General features: G+C 38.2%; 1 protein-coding gene across 1 annotated transcript in view; it reads left to right on the forward strand.

Moving 5' to 3' along the window:
• Window positions 1–1,535: 1,535 nt before the first annotated feature.
• Window positions 1,536–22,555, forward strand: part of LOC124172690 — a 42,891-nt gene continuing 21,871 nt past the window's right edge. The window contains exons 1-2 of the mRNA XM_046552152.1: window positions 1,536–1,740; window positions 1,843–1,925. The gene's annotated coding sequence lies outside the window, so the exon portion shown is untranslated. The remainder of the gene's footprint in view (window positions 1,741–1,842; window positions 1,926–22,555) is intronic.

Genomic DNA, 22,555 nt, shown 5'->3' on the forward strand with positions numbered 1-22,555 from the left:
TACTTAAATTGTATTTCATGTGACTTTACCCACATAGAAATGAAAGCTTGCTGGAGGCACTATTAGCAAGCGTCAGTGGCGCAGCGAGGGGGAGGGGGGTTTGGGGGATAAAACCCCCCTCAGAGCTCAGAGAAATTTTTATTCCATTTTACTTATCTGGATCAGTATTACTATCAGAATAAAGATAGGATTTATCACATATCCCTCAGAAAGCTGTAAAACTCATCATTTTGAACTATTATTCTTCAAAATTTTCTGGAGGAGGGCCCCCGCTACTCCTGCTTACCCTGGTAGTTATGCAATACCCTCACACTCGTAAGTAATAGTTGCGCCTAAAACCCCCCCTAGCCTAATCTCTACCTGCGCCCCTGCCAAGCATGCCATCTTGACAGTGGCGCCGACTCCATTGGGCCTGAGGGGGCCCAAGCCCCCCCAAAAATTCGTTACAGATGCGAGGAAAAAATGTGTAAGGCTTGTCGATTTTCCCCGGAGTGTCCAGATATCGAGATTCGAGTGATCAGGGTTCTAATGTTGATCATATGACTCTTCTAAAATGCTTAAAAACTTAAAATTCACTAATTATAAAATTTACCGGAGCAAGGTCCCCAGTTTGGGCCCCCCCAATATTTTTTGTAAGTCGGCACCCCTGCATCTTGAAAATCCCTGTATATACCCTAGTAGCACAATTTGTGTTCAGAGTATGCTCAAGGCATTTTCAGCACATATGTAAGATGTGTTCAACATAATTTGAGCACATGCTGAGCATATAAAAATGTCTGGCAAGGCATATGCTCAACATATGTTCAACACAAGTTTTCAACATATGCTCAGCATGTTTTCCTCACATGCTCAACATATGTTTTTAACATTATGCTCAGCATATTACCCACTTATGCTCAACATATGTTTTTAACATATGCTCAGCATGGTATCCAATTATGCCCAACATATGTTTTTAACATATGCCCTTCATTCTCCCAAAATATGCTCAGCATACCCTAGTGAAAATATCTACAGGATTTTTTTCCAATAGTAATTTGACAATGGGAAACGTTTGTTCCTATAAGAAATTTTTACGTTCCTACAGGAAAATTTTATTTTCCCATAGGAACCTAAAATTTTCCTATAGGAACAATCATTTTCCACTGTCAAATTACTAAAGGAAAAAGAAATCCTATGGAGATTTTCACTAGGGTGAGGAATTGCATCCATTTCAAACAGCCAATATATATTGGCTGTTTGAAATCTATAATTATGCTAGAATGCATATCATTATTCAACTATGCATATTTAATGTGCTACGCAAAAATTGAGAAAACTGCATGAAATTTAATTTATAAGATAAAAATAATCATTCTAATGATAAAAATGTTTAGTCCACGGGGTTTCCCCCTTTCTCCAGTTTACAAAATAATATTACGAAAACGCACATATTTTCCACACTTCGGTTAATTGTAAAGTATCGTAAATAAAAAAGTGAAACACGCGAAGGGATTCAGAAATAAAAACCAATTGGATGAAAAGGATTCTGTGCTCCGAGACATGGAAATATTATTTGTATGTTATACGAACAGTAGCATTTCTAGCCCCTGGATGCTATGCAATGAAAGTGACCAAAAAAACGCCGCTGTCTGGCGCGAATTCCTGGCAGTTCAGTCGATCATCATGCACATGTGTAAACAAATGTAAACACGTCGCGGTCGGTTCTCGGAAGCAGTTGACTACTTCATCTTTCTGATTGTGAGTTAATCAATTTTGATGTAAGGCTAATTTACATATTTCAATTTGTCAATTAGAGTTATTTCTGACATTTCTTCTTTGCTGTCCATTGCTAAATTGAAGAGAAATGCACCTCTCCAGCCATGCTGTCCGAAACGTGACAAGGATTCCAATGAACTTGTGATAAGCAGTGCTCGAAGCTTTGGGTAAGAATTCTTACAGCACCCTTTGCTATTATTAGTTCCCTAAAGCTTTAAAAAGCCTATGTCCCGCTATTTCCAGGTGGTACATGGTGAGATTTATGAAATGTATTATTTCGCCTCCTGCCTCTGCATTGAAGTGCTTATTGACTGTTTTTGTCTATCTCGTTAAGATTGTTGAAAAGTAGGTCATTATGAATGATACTGCTAAGATAACACTATTTCCCGTAGTAATAAATTCGGGGGCGTGGCTTTCACGTTGATTATGGATGTGAACCGACCTTTTATCCCATGTTCTTCATTCTGCATTCAATACCCTCGTCTCCGGCCTGCTCCAGGCGATGATAATTGGATTTTGGATGAGTTACTTTGTAAGAAGTTATTTGTAGTAAGGATTAAACTTATATTTCGTTATCTGAAACGGTTTAATATTCATTGTTTAGTTGTTCATAGTTCAGTTTTCTTGAAGCTATCATAGTTGGAGATCTCGTTGGCTTGCATAAGTAAAAGTTTTTCCTATGTCAGTTTTTGGCATGTGTGTGTGTATTTTTCATTTAAACAGTGTCGGATAAATGTTTGCATACCACCTGTTAACTGTCAAGCACACGGGATTGACGTTACATGGGTGACGTCAATCATGGCCACGACTTCTTTTGGAAATCCCCGACATTGGGGGAATCCCTCGTTGTTTGCTAATTATATGTTTCGTGAAAAATCCATCACTTTTTCTCTCGTTTGTAGTGTACTGGCTTTTATATTGTTTTATCTGCAAACATTGAATTGCTTATTTACTATCAACCCAATATATTAATGACCTTCCTCAAACCTGTCAAATTCTGTGTGGAATATACTTATAGATGGACGTAAATCCATGCAGTTCTGACTTGTCAATTTGGATCACGAGGAGATTATTACTTTGCATAAGTGGCAGAGCATATCATCCGTAATTAGGACGTATGTTTCTTTTACTTCATGAGGACAACCATTGATATAGCCTAATATCCGAGTATGGCGGTAGCTCGGGTAGGTAGCAGTTCATACGAATGTCTGGATCGAAGGGGATCATGTCTTCTTTGGCGTTACGAAGTTTTCTATGGAAGTAAGGAATACTTTCATTTGTAGTTGTCTTGTAAGTGTTTGTTTATCCTGTCGTAGATGTTCGCTGATAATTACCCTCGGTACGTATTTCGTGCCTGTTTTGTTTGCGATCGAAATTTTGTTTACCGGGAAAGAGGAAGTTTTTAAAACTTCTAATTCGGTGCCAGTTTTTTATTTTTGCGTAGTCTTCTTCAAAATCTCACGCCGTCTTTCCAACTAACTTACCCATAAAGTCTTGAATCATCTGAGGATAGTCGTTTCAGTATGAAATGTGCTATACTATGAAAAATAGGTTTTTTGATATAAATATTTTCGCTGCCCTCATTTTAATGTTTTATTGTTGGCTTATGTGATTATTTTGGTTAAAAAATTACCTGCCAAGTGCATTCCGGAGTTTGTGGCATTTTTTTATCAATTTTAATTAATTGGTGCATCAATGAATATAGCCATCCCAAGAGTGACTGACAAAATTTAAATAAATAATGAAATATTTTCCATTAGGGGTGTCGATATAGTGTATACCGAACATCAATGTGTTTTTGGACCAGAAAATGTAGCCCTTTTAATTGAAACACATTCTATTTGCACCCTGTATCACTAATTTCCGACCAGAATTCACAATTTTAGGCTGAAGTTTCCACTGTAATTTTAGATTTCATATCGGAAAAAAACTTTTTTCTCATAATGTAATGTTCTTTGCTTTCTTTCATCATCCATTAATAAGTGCTATGAGAGTCAACTTAAAAAATGACCAAATATAGCACTTCACAGACTTGTGTAGAATTTAAGGGCCGTATTCTTAGTCGACCCTGTAGGGTCAACCGACCCTGGATACGTCATCAGCCCCTACATAAACCGATCTCGCCCTACATACACCAAATCAAGCCCTACATATGGACGTTTTTGGAACTAAACGGGCCCTACTTGATGTAGGGTGCCCGAACCAACCCTATACCCTACAAAAACATGGCGGCCAACTATCGTCTGCTGATCACTTCGATTAAAGAATCTACGTTACAATGGATATTAAGGGAGACGACCTCACACAAGCCATTTTAAAATGTACAGTAACACAGCAGAAATGTCATAATACTACCACTTTATAACCACCAAGTTAAATAAATTATAAAATCGACTGAACTAATAAGAACAATATAGCGGTATACATCACCTTATTTCTACGAATATATAATAATATTTTTCACGTTTGGCACTCAGTATACTTTTGGGAAACCAATACTTCGTTTACGTATACACATAGAAAACGTATTTTCATGCCACTATTTGCCACATAATAAACTTAACTACGGAAGGTGAAAACGAATGACGAACCTTGATGATGCAACGTAAGTTCCCACGTCAATGCTCATATTTGCTCCGTACTTATTACTGTCTTGTACAGACCGCTTTTGAAATAATTTAAAGACAATTAGGTTCTACTTTTGGCTCGATATGAGAGTATTTGTAGCGATAATTTAAGGTACCGACTCGACCTGGCGGACGACACCTATTGTTTATTTACCTTGAGCCGTTACCCTAACAATACGCCCGAGAATTATCGGACGTCTTTTCTTAGTTTCATAGTTAGTTCCCAACACGCCACCAGAGTGGAAAATTGGTGCTGCGCCATCGTCTACGTCATTTCAGAGAACTTGACGACGGAACTACCCCCCACCACTTATGTAGGGTCGACTGAGAAACGCATGTAGGGGTCTTTTGCAATGTAGGGACGGATATGTAGGGTCGACTAAGAATACGGCCCTAAGTTTTTCCCAGTCTATAATCTGTAGTGTTGTATATCTATTTTATTTATATATATATTCTAGGTATCTCTAGTAACTTGCCTCTTGGCAACTGTTTTGTTTGTGTTGCTAATTACCTGATTGTTATGCCAAGAAGGCTGATGCGTGTGCAATAGTAAATATCCATATATACAGATGGAATTAATATAAATAATGAGCTGCATCCAGATTAATAACTCAGATTCTTGATTTACCACATGTAGGAATAGTTATCGGGTTTCCTGCTGGGTATTTATTTTGGGTGCACGGTTCAAACATTTCAGCAGCATAAAGCCTGATAAGATCTAAGGTTTCCACTGCATTTCTCCGTATGAGTCATGGCTTTTGGGTGTTCCTCCGCGTTGAGTTGGCCATAGGTGACCACAGTTTACCCAGCCATCCTGCTGACATCTTCAGGTCAGAAGTAGAAATGCTTAAATTTGGCCGTCTTACATAGGTACTTAGGGGTTTGGAGGTTGGCTCTGATTGGTTGGAATTCAGGTGGGCTCTGAATGGTCATTGATTTTGAAGACCCTTTTCCATGTCTTGGCTAATGTGTAGCCATCTTCTCTGCTGCTGTTCTCAGGATGCTTAGTTATCTCTATCTCTTTGAGGGCCATTCCATGAAAATAGGTAATTTTTGGAATTAAAAATATGTTGTTATATTACACTTATTATGTCATGATTGTCTTCTTATAAGGCTATATTATGAGTATTTACTAAGAATTTCAGTCTATATATGTATAAATATGTAGGTTACCTAGGTTCAAAGTCATCTCTTTATCAGCTGTTCAAAAATTACCATTTTTATTGGTTGTGTTGCCGCAACAATGCTTGAGTAAATGCTATTTTTCCAGCCTTTATATCAACTCACCAACCTGTCTGTTTGTCTGGTACAAATCTTGTAACTCAAATTTGACTCACTTCCTGTGAAGCAAAAACGATGAAATTTTGCACACTTCTTCATTTCCAATGACAATACATGAAAATATAACTTTTTCTCTCCAACCCCCCTTTAACCACCCCCCAGTCAACCTATAGCCCCCCAAAACATGTTTTTGATCTAAGAAGTTCCAAATGGTCGATTTTCGTGTTTTGCGACCACAGTAAAAGTTATCCACCATAAAATTTCCCATCTTTTGACAATTTAAAAGCATAGGGGTGGCATTTTGAAACATAGGGGGCTTACCATTCACTGAAAATTTAATAAATATAGTGACTTTTTTAATACATCACTTTTGGTTTTTCGGGGTCACTGAGTTTTTTTGCTTTGTGTCATATATAAACGTTGCTCATCCCCTGTAATCTAAATATAAGGCTGGTTTTTAAAAAAAAATTTTTTATAAGAGCTTATTATTTGTCTCGGTAGTTATAATAACAAAATATAGTACCGTATAAGAGTTTCACTAAGTTATATTAATTTTGCAATAATAATGGTAAAACACAGTGTTTAAAAATACATTGTATCTTTGTGCCGTACGTAATATAAAATAGATAAATTTCTTTTCTCGCCAATTTTCTTGACAGACAGCTTCTCAAAACACGATTTTCTAAACAGGTTTTGTGTCAAACTAAATGATGATAATGATGTTAAAAAATAATTGAATTTAAACATACCCTAATGTTCAATTTCACAAAATAATGTGCAATACACATAAAAATGAATTCACTATGTCATATCATTACTAAATGTTTTGTTATACATATCGTAACTAAATGTAATATTTAACTCTAGAACAGAAAATTAAGCCATATTTACATTTAGGCCAGAAAATTCTAGGTCTATGGTAATTGAAACTTAAAATTATACTCCGGGCCCTCAAGGTTGGGGAGTTTGGCAGCGGTTAATAGAAGGGCCAGGTATTACGTTTACGTCAAAAAATCCAAGAAGCCATATCGCTTCTAGGATTAGTTTAGGATAGTAACGGCTTTCACCACCCAGGACTTTCGGCTTATCGAAATCCGCAGTGTGGCCAGGTTCCGACCACATGTGCTCCAAGATTATTACTTCTTCTCTGTGGCCCGCTTATGTTCCCTTATCCTGGTTTTGATAGTTCGTATGGCCTGTCGTAATTAACATTTTCCACAGGAGCTTTGCAGTTGATACACTCCCTCATATAGTAAGTGCGAGATCTTCCTCAAATTTCCACAGGGAAGGATGATGCCTTGGTAGCTTAACACTGTGCGTGCCATGGAAGTAAAACAGTAGATTCCGTTTAATGGGTCCACCGGTTGCTTGGGGCAGCCGCTTAATTGGGGCAGATCTTGAAGAACAGAATCCAATAGAGGAATATCCCAGAGTATTCTCTGCTTAATTGGGACAGCATGCCGCTTTATTGGGCCATGAGTCGGCGACATACTCTATACTGGCGACCAAATTAATTTTTTTTGTTTTCCGAATACTATTTTTTTAGATTTTCCTCCTTTGATTTACTCTTATTTTTCACAAATGCTCCTATTCTTGCCCTATTTTGAAAGCTCTTATTGTTATACTATCCGCAAGAGGATAGGACTTTTCTCTATTGGGACTAAGTGAAAGACATTCATTCAGCGTCGCCCGAGGTTGTGAAAAATATTTCAAACTAAATTGTTATAATTCTTAAAAATGATAATGAATTAACTAAACTCGCTGATTTATAAATCAAATTAATAGTTTGATGAACTTTGGTTGCGTTATAAACATTCTTTAGTCTTCTTTCTTCATTTCAACATTTGTTTATGCCCATATACAGTATCAGGGGCGGATCCAGGATTTTTTTCTGGGAGGGGCACAAGCAAGGCCGTATCCAGGATTTTGTTCTGGGTGGGGCACAAGGATACCTCGTAATACAAAACGAACGCAATGATAATGGGACCGTATTAAAAATCATGCATATTTTTGAGGGTCTGGGGGGGGGCACGTGCCCCCGTACCCCCCCCCTGGATCCGCCTATGTACAGTATAGTTTATCTAATTGGGGCAGATCTTGAAGAACAGAATCCAATCGAGGAATATACCAGAGTATTCTCTGCTTAATTGGGACAGCATGCCGCTTTATTGGGCCATGAGTCGGCGACATACTCTATACTGGCGACCAAATTAATTTTTTTTGTTTTCCGAATACTATTTTTTTAGATTTTCCTCCTTTGATTTACTCTTATTTTTCACAAATGCTCCTATTCTTGCCCTATTTTGAAAGCTCTTGTTGTTATACTATCCATAAGAGGATAGGACTTTTCTTTTTTTGGACTTAGTGAAAGACATTCATTCAGCGTCGCCCGAGGTTGTGAAAAATATTTTAAACCAAATTGTTATAATTCTTAAAAATGATAATGAATTAACTAAACTCGCTGATTTTTAAATCAAATTAATAGTTTGATGAACTTTGGTTGCGTTATAAACATTCTTTAGTCTTCTTTCTTCATTTCAACGTTTGTTTATGCCCATACACAGTATAGTTTATCTAATTGGGGCAGCCGCTTAATTGAAGCAAACTGCTCAAGTCCCGATATGTCCCAATTAACCGGAATCTATTGTATTACGTCCTGTTAATCTTTCCGAAGATTGCCATGGACGTAATATTATGTCTTTCTATGAAATTGGCTTTGTATGCGTGAAGCTGTAATATTTCGCCCGTGGTACTTTTCCAGTTTACTGCTTCATGGTTCTGTTTTTTCAAAAGTCAACTGTTCGATGGAAAAAAGAGTTCACTTTATGTTCGATGGAAAAAAGAGTCTTGGGGACGAAAAGTCCTCTGAGCTACCGGCACCCTTATCTTAGCCCATTTTGTGTGAAAATTCTTCAGAGGAAAGAACCGTTCGTTGAGGTTGCAGTGACCCTTTTTGTCATCCAGGATTTATAATGCCTTGCTTGGAACAATGCTTTTTTATGATTTCCATGCTTTAAATAGTTCAAATTGAGCGTAACAAAAAATTATTATGCATTTCATGGCGGTACATCATAAGTTGTATCATTTTTTATTTTTCAAAAACATTAGGGTTTTCATTGTTAAATTATATATTTAAAAATTAGCAATAAATGTTATTCAACTCATTTATAAAGAAGAGAAAAGTCCATTTTTACTGAAATACACATCGACATAAATATATTTTTGATGCTAATGTTTCAAAAAATGTAAAAATTTAGTCAAAATGGCTGAATTTTTCAGTAGGGCTTTGAAAATAGCAGCCAGCACTCAAAGTGTTAACTGACTAAAGCAACAGACTTAAAATCGGGGGATCCGGGTAGTTTCACAATCAGGGGTAAAGAACACGAACGAGCTTTCAGAAAAGGGGACGACCGATCGATGGTGGCAAAACATCTCTTGGAAACAGATCATCATTGTAACTTTGACTTAGAAATACTCCACACGGAAATAAAAGGGAAAAAATTAGACTCCCTGGAAATCTTAGGAATCCAAAAGTTAAAACAGAGGAACATTCCATTGATGACGAAAATCTTTTTCATTACCCCTCGCCATTACTGGCGATACAATACCAAAAACACAGACACATACAGAATGCAGATCTCCCATGAAATGCCAAAAGTCATTCCCAGCCACCACCCCTTTTTTCTTGACACATCTAAGTTTGGACCCTAGATTCCCAACCGTCACAGTTGACCCCGAAAAAATACGTTACTATATCCAAAGGTTTTTAAAAAATTTTTGTACAAACCCTTTCCACACTACACCCCCACTTTCACACCGCAGAAGAACAGTAGAAGAAGGACACGAGGTCAACTACCCAGGAGGAGAAGATCATCTGTGCGACGACTCCATCCGGACAATCACAACCCGAAAGAAGACAGTGAATGAGTGCGGGGTACCCTCACCCATCCTAGAACCTTTCTTTCCTTCCCCGTCACCCTGCTTGAGTTCGAGACCCTAAAAACGACCCTTCACTCCCCCCATAGCCTTCAATATCCTCACTTCTCGTCGCCCAAACCCCATTCTCCATCTTACTCCCCCCCCTTCAAGCACCAAGATATATAAGGAAAATCTTTAAGACTTTTGTCACACTTGAAAATGTCGTTGTAACGACGAAACGCGTAGTGTAAAATAAATCTACAAGTGGAAATATTGCAATGTGTCATTTCAACAATGGATCCGGGTTCGAATCCCGGACAAGGCAAATGATTTTTTTTTTCTCTATGGAAATTTTGCACAATAATAATTTCATTTATTTTCGTGGCCCAGATTCAACTAGCAAAATAAAGGGAAATTACTACACCTCCTGCGGGCATCCTAAATGTTAATTACTGGTTTTTTATTGTTCTGCCGCATTATTGATGAGAGTTTATTATAACTAGTGGAATATGGACATGGAAAAATCCCAAATAGGTTATTTTTAATATAGAATAAAATAAAATAACTTAAAAAATAAGTCACATACGGGTGTATGCCGCGTGTCGTGATGGAGATTGCCCCGACGTTTCGCGACCGACTGCTGGTCACTTTTTCAAGGGAATAATGTTAGGATTGGGTTTTTGCTGCATTTTTATTATTTGACATTAAAGCCATTTTTAAACCACACGCCCAAGTACGACACCTCCTCGGAAATGCCAAGGATAGGACGCCACTTCAAATTGAAGGAGTATACGAAATCCCCTGCCGATCGTGTGAGAAGAAATACATCGGGGAAACCAGACGAACAGTCAAAACTCGGATAGAAGAACACAAGCGGGCCATTCGACTGGGTTACCCTTCAAAGTCAGCCGTAGCGTAGCACGAAGCCACCGGACATGCGATCGACTTTGAAAAATCAAGAGTCATCGCGAGGGTGAAACATTTTAAAGCCCAACTCATCTGCGAGGCCATAGAAACAAAGAAGAACAAGAACAACTACAATAGAGATACCGGATTAAGAATCAGCAATACTTGGAACCCAGTCACCCGCAACATTTCGTTATCTTCCCCCTCCAGTCCTAACTCCCCACACCCTCCGCCCACCCCTCCCACCTGAAATATAAAAAGGCAGCAAAAACCTTATCCTAACATTACTGCCTTGAAAAAGTGACCATCAGTCGGTCGCGAAACGTCGGGGCTATCTCCATCACGACACGCGGCATACACCCGTATGAGACTTATTTTTAATGATCATGAGCCGCGAAAGCTTCAATCAATAAAATAACTTTGTTTTATTCCACACTTCATTTGAAATAGCATGACCTGGGTTTCAGCATCTAATGCTTGCATTAGATGCTGAAACCCAGGTCAGGCGCAGAAACCCAGGCCAATAATGCGGCAGAACAATATGATAGCATTAGATGCTGAAACCCAGGTCATGCTATTTCAAATAAAGTGTGGAATAAAACAAAGTTATTTTATCTTCTTCTATAATGAAGCAATTCCACAAAGTAGTGCCTGAGACAGTGTCTTATATTTTTTTTTAACTCCACAGCAATAGAGATCAGGTGCTCACCGAGGAATTACGGCTAGGGGGGGTTTAAGAAGCAACTAATACCAGGGGGTATGGAATACAGTGGGTGTGGGTGCCCTTCCCTCGAAAATTTTTAAGGCAAATGGTTCAAAATGATGAGTTTTATGACTTCCTGAGGGAAGTTTAATTAATCCCTACACTATTCTGTAAGTAATATTTATGCAATTATATAAAATAGATTAACCATTTCCCTACTAAAGACATAAATATATATGTGGACATGTCTTGATCCGGGAGACGAAAGTCATATATTTACGTCTAAGATTTTCCTGACCAAGGGAACAAAAGCCGTATATATATGTTTCCTACCTCTCCCCCTTTTATGACGATCGCAAATGTACGATGTCTTTGTTTCGGAACCCAACACTGCAGGGTTTCGGATTTAGCCTCGGAATCCGGGAGCAGGTACCCTGACCCCTCGTCTTTTATTACCCCTCTTAGCAGTAAGGGTCATGCAACAGGGTGGTTTCCTATTATTTTTTTATTGCCTAAATTGAAAGGTTATTACTCCTGGAGTACGAATTTCACACTTTTAGATTTTTAAATAACGATATCTATTTTTCCCGATGAAATGAAAAGTGAAAAATTATTAGCGTGCGAAAATGCGATGGCTGTGTATGAATGCCGGGAAAACGCCCATGTGACATCGTTCTGGTTACCGCTGCCGCCTTGTGAGGTGACCTTGGGGCGAGGCTTGAGCGCTGATACGACGCAGGCTGCTGCAGGTAGCTGAGTACCCTGCCAGCAGGTAGCCCTTGGATTAAATAGGGATTATTAACACCCTATAAAACGAAGGCAACCTTCCGATCTTAGGCAATTTTAATAGGTGATTATTAAGGAATGTTTCCCTGAGCTCTGTGCCTCATGCATGCATTGGTAATCTCAGTCGATGTAAAACTCTTATCTACTCGTATAGAAACTAGGTCCTTGTGACGTCACTTGGAGTGGCATGGCATAGGCGCCAATCTGGCCATCTTCAAATGAGGTTAAAATTGACCATTAACATTCGTCTAAACTGGCATTTCTAAAACCAAATAATTTGTATGTTATGAATACACTAATGGTGAGTAATGAATCGCTCTATATGCCTTTCGTTTTCTTTCATTAAGGAAACCACCCTATTTTTGTGCGTCAAAAGATTAAGAGAAAGAATAATTAAAAAGTGAATAAACTGTAAGTAGTGAAAAGAAAATTAATTCCATCGCTGCATCACAATAAAACATAACAGTGTATAACTGTTCTGTTCATAAATACATCGTCTAGTTTCCGATTGCCACGGGATATTTAGGAAGTGAGATATGCTGTCGCATGTTCTCTGATAAATTCTGTGCATTTTGGTACCTCATTTGTAGAGTTTGGTTGCGTATAAGTTGAGAAAAAGGTATCTATACAGTAGAAATAATATAGAAGATTAAGAGACGTTTCCCTGAGCTCTGTGCCTCATTCATGCATTGGTAATCTCAGACGATGTAAAACTCCTATCTACTCGTATAGAATTTCGGTCCCTGTGACGTCACGTGGATTGGCATCGCATGGGCGCCAATCTGGCCATTTTCAAATGAGGTTAAAATTGACCATTTACATTCGTCTAAACTGGCATTTCTAAAACCAAATAATTTGTATATTATGAATACACTAATGGTGGGTAAGGAATAGCAATCAATGCATTTCGTTTTCTTTGATGAAGGAAACCACGCTATTGTTTATCCAGTCAGTTTTCGAAATAAATATTAGTTTTTCTCTCAAGAAATATGAACTAAGAATATAATTCTTTGTCTTCTGAGCTGCGTTTACAATTTTTAATCGAAATTCTACGATATATATTAACTTTTATCTCTAGTTCTGTATAAACATCAACATGGAAATTTTTGCTGCATTCAATGTGCCTTAGAGCACCTTAGAGCTTTGTTTAAAATTTGACAATGCTCAGAAAAAAATGAGGAATTCAATTCAAAGTCTGCAATTTACGTGCAAGCAACAATTATCCATGTGCTAAATACATATAAGCAGTACATAAGTTGATCGCGAACCAATGCCGCAGGTATGGTCGTAAACCTGGAAAGGAGGGAGCACAACTACTCTCGGAGTCTGAGATAATGCGGAGTCCCAGCGGGGAGGGGTCGAAAAAGGTTCCGCGAGACCATTCTCATCTAATGTCCTCCAAAAATGCTCCGTACCACGAGAAAGAAGAGTCTCTTGGGGCTCATTATAGCAGTCATGCTAAGACGAAAACTCTGCCGTCTCGAAAGGGTTAAAGTTTAAAATATCTCTAAGCTCTAGGGGGGTTTATCCCCCAAAATTTCCCCGCTCTGTACCACTGATAGAGATGTTTTAAGTGTCACTGATAGTATTCAAGAGTCGAGAACGGGAGCACTACGTTCACGTTGCTGTTCAATCGTAGTGTTTATTATAGCTTATATTTTAGCTGTTTATTTGGATCAAGCCGAATCAACCAATATTTTGACCTAAGGACACCCACTGACTCGGATTTTCATGGAACTTGCCATGGTCATACATTATGGTATAATTAGAGATTGTGTGCAATTTTAGCCTCCAATTGTCAATTGTTAATGAAATATGAGCAGTTGAAATTTGGGCGTGACCCCTAAAGTGCCGCAACGTGCATCGCATAGTGATTTTTATTTTCATCCATAACTCCATTCCTGTGAGATGAAGAGGCATGATTTTTTTTTAAAGCTAAGTGGTCCACAATGATCCCACGATTATCATTAAATATTCACTGCATGAAGTCATTCAGCTGGAAAAAAATGAAGTTTACAAAAAAATCTTGCTTGTAACATTTTTCGTTGTCAGCATCCACAGGGAAAGGCCATGCGAACACAGACTCATGGTTTGGTTTAAAGTAATCATTTATGTATGAGCAAAGATCCTGATGAAAAAAAATCGTGAGTCCGACGTTCATTTTAGTAAAAAAAAAACTCATTCATAGTCACGAGAAAAAAAAGGCTCTTTTTCAAGGCGCACATAGAAATAACACAATTTAGTCAATTTAAGGGTCACGCCCAAACTTCAATTGCTCATATGTCATTAACAGTAGACAGTTGGAGGCTAGAAATTGTTCAAAATTTCTAATCATACCAGAATGGAATGACCCTTTTTTCCAGCCTTTATATCAACTCACCAACCTGTCTGTTTGTCTGGTACAAATCTTGTAACTCAAATTTGACTCACTTCCTGTGAAGCAAAAACGCTGAAATTTTGCACACTTCTTCATTTCCGATGACAATACATGAAAATATAACTTTTTCTCTCCAACCCCCCTTTAACCACCCCCCAGTCAACCTATAGCCCCCCAAAACATGTTTTTGATCTAAGAAGTTCCAAATGGTCGATTTTCGTGTTTTGCGACCACAGTAAAAGTTATCCACTTTAGGCATATCCACATAGTAGGCATTTAAAAGCATAGGGGTGGCATTTTGAAACATAGGGGGCTTACCATTCACTGAAAATTTAATAAATATAGTGACTTTTTTAATACGTCACTTTTGGTTTTTCGGGGTCACTTGAGTTTTTTTGCTTTGTGTCATATATAAACGTTGCTCATCCCCTGTAATCTAAATATAAAGGCTGGTTTTTAAAAAAAAATTTTTTATAAGAGCTTATTTATTTCTCTAAGGCTTAGGGAGTGGTCTAGCCCCTCATTCTCCCATTGTTTTGCCACTGCAGCTAATAGATGGTACATACTACACTCTGTTCATTTTATCTCTGCGGGTGAGTCGTGGCTAAAGCAAGAGGAGATGATGGGTGGGAAAGTTTCTCAACATGTGAAGTCATTTTTAAGATCTTCCCTGCAAATGCGAAAATTTTTAGGAAGAAGTGTGCATCACTTATTGATCAATTACGTAGTGGTTTAAAAGGGAGAGTGTGAAATTGGGTCTGTGTTCATTTGTTAGATGTATAATATTAGAATTAATGTATTTGATGAATTGTTTGAAATTGGTTTAAAGTATACCGGGACTAGCCGCGGTGATGACTTTTACGGGAGTCACCCGCAATGCACAAATGGTGCGAAAGATCCACAGAGAAAATATCATTCGCCTTGACCGGGATTCGAACCCGGATCCCCCGATTTCCGGTCGAGTGCTTTAGCCAGTTAAGCTACCGAGGCATCATTCTTCCCTGTGGATATTTTGCAGGTGACTCCCGTAAAAGTCATCACCGCGGCTAGTCCCGGTATACTTAAAACTAGTCTAGAGCGAACACCCCTTGTTTTCTTAGTCCGGGCCTGCTCTCGGGCTGTGGCGCTGTGCGCACGATTTGGACTGCTTGTGGCATCATATGCTCAGCAGTCCAGCAACACCTTGTCCGGTAGTGTCCGAAAACATCCACAGGGAAGAATGTTTGAAATTGGTTTATTGGGACAATGTTAAATTCTTAGTTGTATGAGATTAGAATCAGTGTATATACTCACTTTTTACATTGTTTATTTATGGGATATTATGCTTCGATTAACGTCATTTCGTTTATCGTCACATTTTTCAGGAACGGTAAGTGACGTTAAACGAGGACTCACTGTATACATAATAGTTAATGAGAAAACCAATTTTAGCATATTCCTACCCTGGACGAGTCAACGGGCACCTTAACACTTTCGCTGCGGCGGACGCACCGGTGCGTCCTGCGCAAACTATTATGCTGAGCGGAGGACGCACCCGTGCGTCCTGCTTCGACCCGTTTTCAAATGCCCATAGAATCAGCCGAGAACGTCTTGGGCGCTACAAATTACCTCTCGCTGCTCTATTACATTCCGTACTATTCAGTGTTGGCCGTCGTTTCTAGGAATCACCTTTCATTATTTAGGTAAATACCTTTTCATCTTTTTTCTATTTTTTCGTAATTTTTATGATATTATAATTTTTCTGACCTAAATTGTCTCGGAACCGGAGATAAATGAGTCTCGTATGCATTATAAACTCTTCTAAATATTATTTATGTCCAATAAAGTTTTATATTCAGTTTATCCGAATATGTGGAAATGTGTCGATATATCCGAAGATTGCAAAAATATGTGAACACATTGGTTTGGACAATTGTCATGGCTGCTTCTTTTGTACATAAAAGATATAACGTTTAGCTATAATAAATCCTTTGAAAAAGTAATACGCGTGATTGAGCCAGGTTCGATGCCAGAATTTTCTATACATGTCCCTTTATCGTGCATAACGTGGAAAAAGTTAGCTCTAAGAAATTATCACCATAAGGCATATCGAGGGACATTATGTAGTACCATTCGATAATAATGAATTATAATCCATTGCACTCTTCTTTTATTATTCCATATAGCCTATTGATTATGTAAACATGCCATAATGTTGCCGAATTTTGCTGAAATATAATGAAAAATTTTGTTGAACATTCAATCACTTGTTCCACAAAACCCCGAAACACAATATTATAAACAAGTGTCTCGTTATATTACGGTTCAATCGCAAAGGCTATGTACCTACTTTGTTAAACTGACAGATAGGTATATAATTACCACTCTGCGTATACATTACACACGGAACTGAAATCGACCACCATTTCAAGATAAAATATTTTACACAGGATCCATTAGCATTGACCTTGAGAATGAAATTCAATGCCGGTATGACGGAAATGTCACACCGGGAATTCCAAGACGATCACGATAATGTGTGAAATAAAAGGGTAATATTTCGTCTCATTTCATGCGGATATCGTTTCGTATGGCCTATAAAAACAAAGTCATCGAGGCATTCCTTTCACTCTCATCCCTCCACGCCCTCTGGCCGAAATATCATTGCAAGTACGACGCTGCCACAGGAAAGTACTAGGTGCTCGGGGCCTTCGGAATAGATTGATATGCTCGATTTTCGGAGATATCTATCCTCTGAAGTATCATCGGAGGTGTCAACGGTTACCTGAATATCTTGATTTTTTCCCATTACATTAGATGGCTGAGGAGCCAGTGGCATCAACGTCTGGTTCAGCGGGAACGCGATGAAAAAAGAGATGAATATCCTTAGAGAATTTTGAAGAAAAAGACTAATTAAGAGTTTATGGATATCCTTATGCAGTTTGATGAGGAGATGGACAGCAAGGAAGATAATGCATCCCAGGAAGGAATTCCAGAGGAGTCGTCCAAAGAGAGTCAGGAAGAAAACGCCCATGCTTCTTCATCAAAACTGTTCCGAAAGCACTCAAATAACTTCGATTTATGGTACAAAGATGAACTCCAAGTAACAGATATCCCTTTTACTGGCACCTCAGGACAAAAATTAAATGTTCCCAGCGGGAATCCTTACGACTTACGACTCATTGCCAATGATGTTTTTTGAGTTGCAACAGAAACGAATATCAATGCTGAATATGTGGTTCGAAATAATACTTCTCCAAATTCGAATATCGTCTTGGAATAAGTCTTGAGTCGAAGATAATTGGAAACTTTTTTGACCTTCTATTTCCGATGGGTTTTATTTCTCTTAGTAGATTATAATATTATTGGAAAAAATCTGAAATACATTATCTCCCTGTTTTTTCCATATACATGTCTCGAGATAGCTTTTGAAAATATTCCGCGCTATGCACTAAGATAGAAATGTGGTTTAATGCGAACACTTACCCAGTGATCCATTTTACAATATACGACCCTTGCATGATACATTCTATGCAAGTATGAGTGAATTGTACTACGTGGAAAGGGCTGTGAGTCTAGACGAATCCATGGTTCTATGGAGTTGACGTTATCCACAGTTACTATTAAAACAAGTCATTCCTTACAAACGTCACAAATATGAAATAAAATTTTACATGATCACTGAACCACGCGGTTTGGATTTGGATTGCTTGATATATTGTGGCACCGAGGGTAAAAAAGTGGGGGGAGCATGGAACGCAGAGAAAGTCACTCATAAATTGTTGGCAAATTTAAAAAATAAGGGGCACGCTGTGTACAGGGATAACTTTTACGACAGCGTGAACCTTTTCCATTGTCTGCAAAAGCATGCTGTACAGAGAAAACATACTGTACAGTCATTCTGATAATGAAGAGATGTGAAGATGATTTCCTCCGAGTATGGACACGATTTTGCGGGCAGGCGGGGAAGGGTTTCAACTAAGCCCAGTATGGTGGACGATTACAATAAACATTTTGGAGGCAAAGACAAGACCGATCAATTGTTGTCATATTATCTTTACGAAACAAAAACTCGCCGTTGGTACCTAAAGCTGAGAATATACTTAACTCAGATAATAATGATTCATTCTTTCATTCTATACCAAAGATTTAGTGGGAAACGTGTAAATTTGTTAGAATACCGCGATGAATTAATAAACTATACTATAAACATTGCTAAATGTCCAACCTGAGGTAATGCCTTCAATGAGTTCCCCTAAACATGGTCACTCACCACATAATTTGGAAATGAAAAGAAAAGGAAGAAAGAAGTGCCGAGTATGAGCCAAAAATAGAGTGAGGAAATATGTTAGCACTTACGATCCAGGTTGCCCGTAAAAACACGGTTTTATGCTTTAGGATATTTTCTAACATCTTATATTTATTGCTGACTTAAATAGCACTCTTCATTCTAGTGTTTTTTTCAGGATGATTCTTGAAAGTTATCCCAAAACCATGAGTAAATTATGAGTTTGTAATTATTTTACGAGAAAATTATATTTTCATTAAAAAAATTATCATTTTCGAATACTCCAAATTTTTAAAACATCTATTTATTTGCAAAATCAGTCGAATAATAAGAACGTTAGATGAGAATTAAGGGAGATAAAAATATTTGTGTAGCGGGTTGCACAACGCATGTGACACGGGTTGCATAGCTTTGGCAATGCTGTGAGCGGCAGACGCACTGGTGCGTCCATCGTTTTATTTGTTTAAAACAATCATAGGATTTTTATTATTATTTTTTACGGTATCCATAGAGACATATCTACTTGGTTATGCAGAAAAACCACTGCCGCTCACAGCGATATTTTTCATCAAAATGGCCAGCAGCGAAAGTGTTAATCGTGGCGGTGCCTCAATCCTTTTTCTTTCTCATTCCACTCCCCTCCCCGTAAACGTAGGTGCATTAGTTGCAGCACTGGGTCCCAACTCCGGTGTGTCATATCCTTTAAAGAATCCCCCTTGGGTTCTCAATCTGGTTGCCAAACCTTTTCTTGTATGTCTTTTAAGACCTAAGACACATAAGAGACAATTCAAACTATATGCTTCACGACCCCTTATTATATATATATATTTTTTTTTTTTTTTAATCACGAGATGTGGGTCATTGTGACCCACAATGACCCACATCTCGTGGGTCATTGTGGGTCACAAAAAAATATATATTAAAAAAAAAAATATATATATATATATAAGAGACAATATCGGGAGTGTATTTGGCACGGAATGCAGCAGCTTTGGGAGGTCATTTATCTATACTAGGAAGAGCACTGGACCAAGAACCAATCCCTGAGGAACCCCACAGGAGACATATAAGAGTCCTTCGTGTTGGCTACATGCTAGCAGCCTGCATCACAGCGGCGCACATATCCTTGCCCCAACGGCACTTCACAGGGTGACAGTGGGAACCAGTATGATGTCACATGGTGCTTTTCCCAGCATTCATACCTAGCCGTCGCGTTTTCGAGCGCTTGAAAATTTTCACTTTTCATTTAGGTAATCGCAAAAAATAGATATCGTCATTTAAAAATGTAAAAGTGTGAATTGTGTACTCCAGAAGTAGTAATCTTTTGATTCAGGCAATAAAAAAATAATATGAAACAACCCTATTGTGCAAAAAATCCACAGAAGAAAAATCAATTGACCGGGATTCGTACCTAGATTGCTGAATTTCCCAGCGAGTGCTTTTGCCAGTTAAGCTACCGAGGCGTCATTTTCCTCTGTGGAAAATTATGGGCTTCACGGGACGCTAGCGAAATTAGGCAAATTAGGCTGGGAGCCACTGAAGTCTCGGAGGCTGCGCGCTAGGCTTAGATTGCTTGAACAATAGGGTGGTTTCCAATAATTTTTTTATTGCTTTAATCGAAAGATTATTACTCCTGGAGATCGTATTTCACGCATTTAGATTTTTAAATGACAATATCTATTTTTTGCGATTAAATGAAAAGTGAAAATTTTCAAGCGCGCGAAAACGCGACGCTTAAGTATGAATGCCGGGATATATCTCCGTACGTCGTATTTCTGGTTCCCCCTCCCGCCCGGTGAGGTGACCTTGAGGCGAGGCTTAGCGCTGATACGTCGCAGTATGCTAGCAGATAGCTGAGTACCTTGCTGAATGGTAGCGCTTGGCTTAAAAAAGGTTTATTAATACCTTATCAAACGAAGAAAACTTTCCGAACTTAGCCAGTTTTAATAGGTGATTATTAAGACATGTTTCCCTGAGCTCTGTGCCTCATGCATGCATTGGTAATCTCAGATGATGTATAACTCCTATCCTCTCGTGTAGAAAATAGGTCCCTGTGACGTCATGCGGAGTGGAATCGCATGGGCGCCAATCTGGCCTTTTTCAAATGAGGATAAAATTTGACCCTTGCCATTCGTCTAAACCGGTATTTCAAAAACCAAATAATTTGTGTATTATGAATACACTAATGGTGGGTAACGAATCGCAATCAATGCCTTTCGTTTTCTTTGATGAAGGAAACTACCCTATTGAGAATGGATATCTGTAAGTGCGACACAGAGAACATAATATTGGAGCCACACTGTATTTCCAGGTCCGACAGAAGCAATAAATTAAGAGAGATGTTTTGAGCACTCATTTATATTTTGGCCCTAAAATTTTTGCCACTAAGGCATTTGTACTTATTCCAAGTCCTATAATTGTTTTATGTCAGAAAGGGCAATATGCCGAGTGGATGTGGTAAAATTGATTTTTTGAGGCGTAACTTGGTGAAAGTGATTCATAATTAAATTAAAAAGAAGAACTTTGTGCTTTCACGTTAATATTTAATCACAAATTTACGACCATGGTTTCAACGTTAGACGTTATCATCAGGTGAACTCTACAGAGGTCCATTATATCCTTTTATACCAGGACCAAGGAGGATCATTATGAACCTAAAGGACCTAGATTAGACGCTTTGGAACAGATGGATATTTTGCAGCACGTATGTTCCAATGACAACATTCTAAACGACTTTTTGTATAACTTTTAAGTTTTAAAAATAACACAAAGATGGCAATATTCCACAGGTTTATTTTCCATACAACGTGTTTCATATACATACAGTATCATCAGTATCATTAATATTGTACTTGATAATGACCTAGCGGTCGAAACGTGTTGTACGGAAAATAAACCTCCCAGCTAGCACATTATAAGTCATTGAGATAAGGTGAAAGGAAGAAATAAGGAAGTCGCTTCTCAAGTAAGCTTGTTATGGGTTTCTTACGGCCAGGGCGAAAAACATCCAGAGTAATGGCAAAATGGATGCCAAACTTTCAGCACTTCCGTAGATGCTGTTATTATCCCATTGTTTCAGAGTGTTATTTAAGGCCTTTATGTATTAAAACAATGTTTTTATTATTGGCGCTTCTATATTATGAGGAGAAATAACATCATACCGCCATAATTTGAAAATCATTCACATTTATGAACTGATAGCGAAACGAAGGTCGTAAGAAAAACACAATTTCACAAGAATACCGACGTAGAATAATATAAAAATGCCGGAAGGAACATCTAATATACGTATTGTAGTCATCGGGTTATCAAGCCATAATTTAAAATTCATAAATGTTTAAATGTATGGACCTTGAATAATTTCAGTTTTTCATGCACATGCCAAACAAGTTTTTTTTTACATAATTGGATATTTAATTGGTAACTACGCCTCATAGTCTTAACATCTACCGCGGTGTAGTGGTTAGCGTACAAGACTTCGGGTACATAGGTTGTACGTTCGACTCCATCCCGATGTTATTTTTTTTCTTTCCGCCGCATGGATAGAGTACTTGTATTATGCTTTATATCTTCACTAGCCGGTCGCTTGCAGTTATTAATTTTTTTCTATTTACGGGAAAATCTGTTATCAGTTGTTAAGCCCTTATAAAAACTCGCTTAATTTCACCAATAGCCTTTAAATTCATGTCGAGATGGGCCGCGTAGCATGTGTAGTACGCTGTTCAGCCGCCTTTGGCGCTCCAACAGAAGTGACTTACGCGACCTGAGGATATTTGACGGCATTCCTTAGTCCCTAACATCTTACCCTTGCCTTATATAAGTCCCTTAGCTTACGATAAGCTGCTTATCAATTTTTTCCGTAAGAAAACCATAAGAAACGGTTAACTCTCTTACTTTGTGCTATCTGGGATGTCATTTCGAGCACCCAGGGC

This window comes from Ischnura elegans (assembly GCF_921293095.1).
Source record: "Ischnura elegans chromosome 13 unlocalized genomic scaffold, ioIscEleg1.1 SUPER_13_unloc_2, whole genome shotgun sequence".
NCBI classification, from domain to species: Eukaryota; Metazoa; Arthropoda; class Insecta; order Odonata; family Coenagrionidae; genus Ischnura; species Ischnura elegans.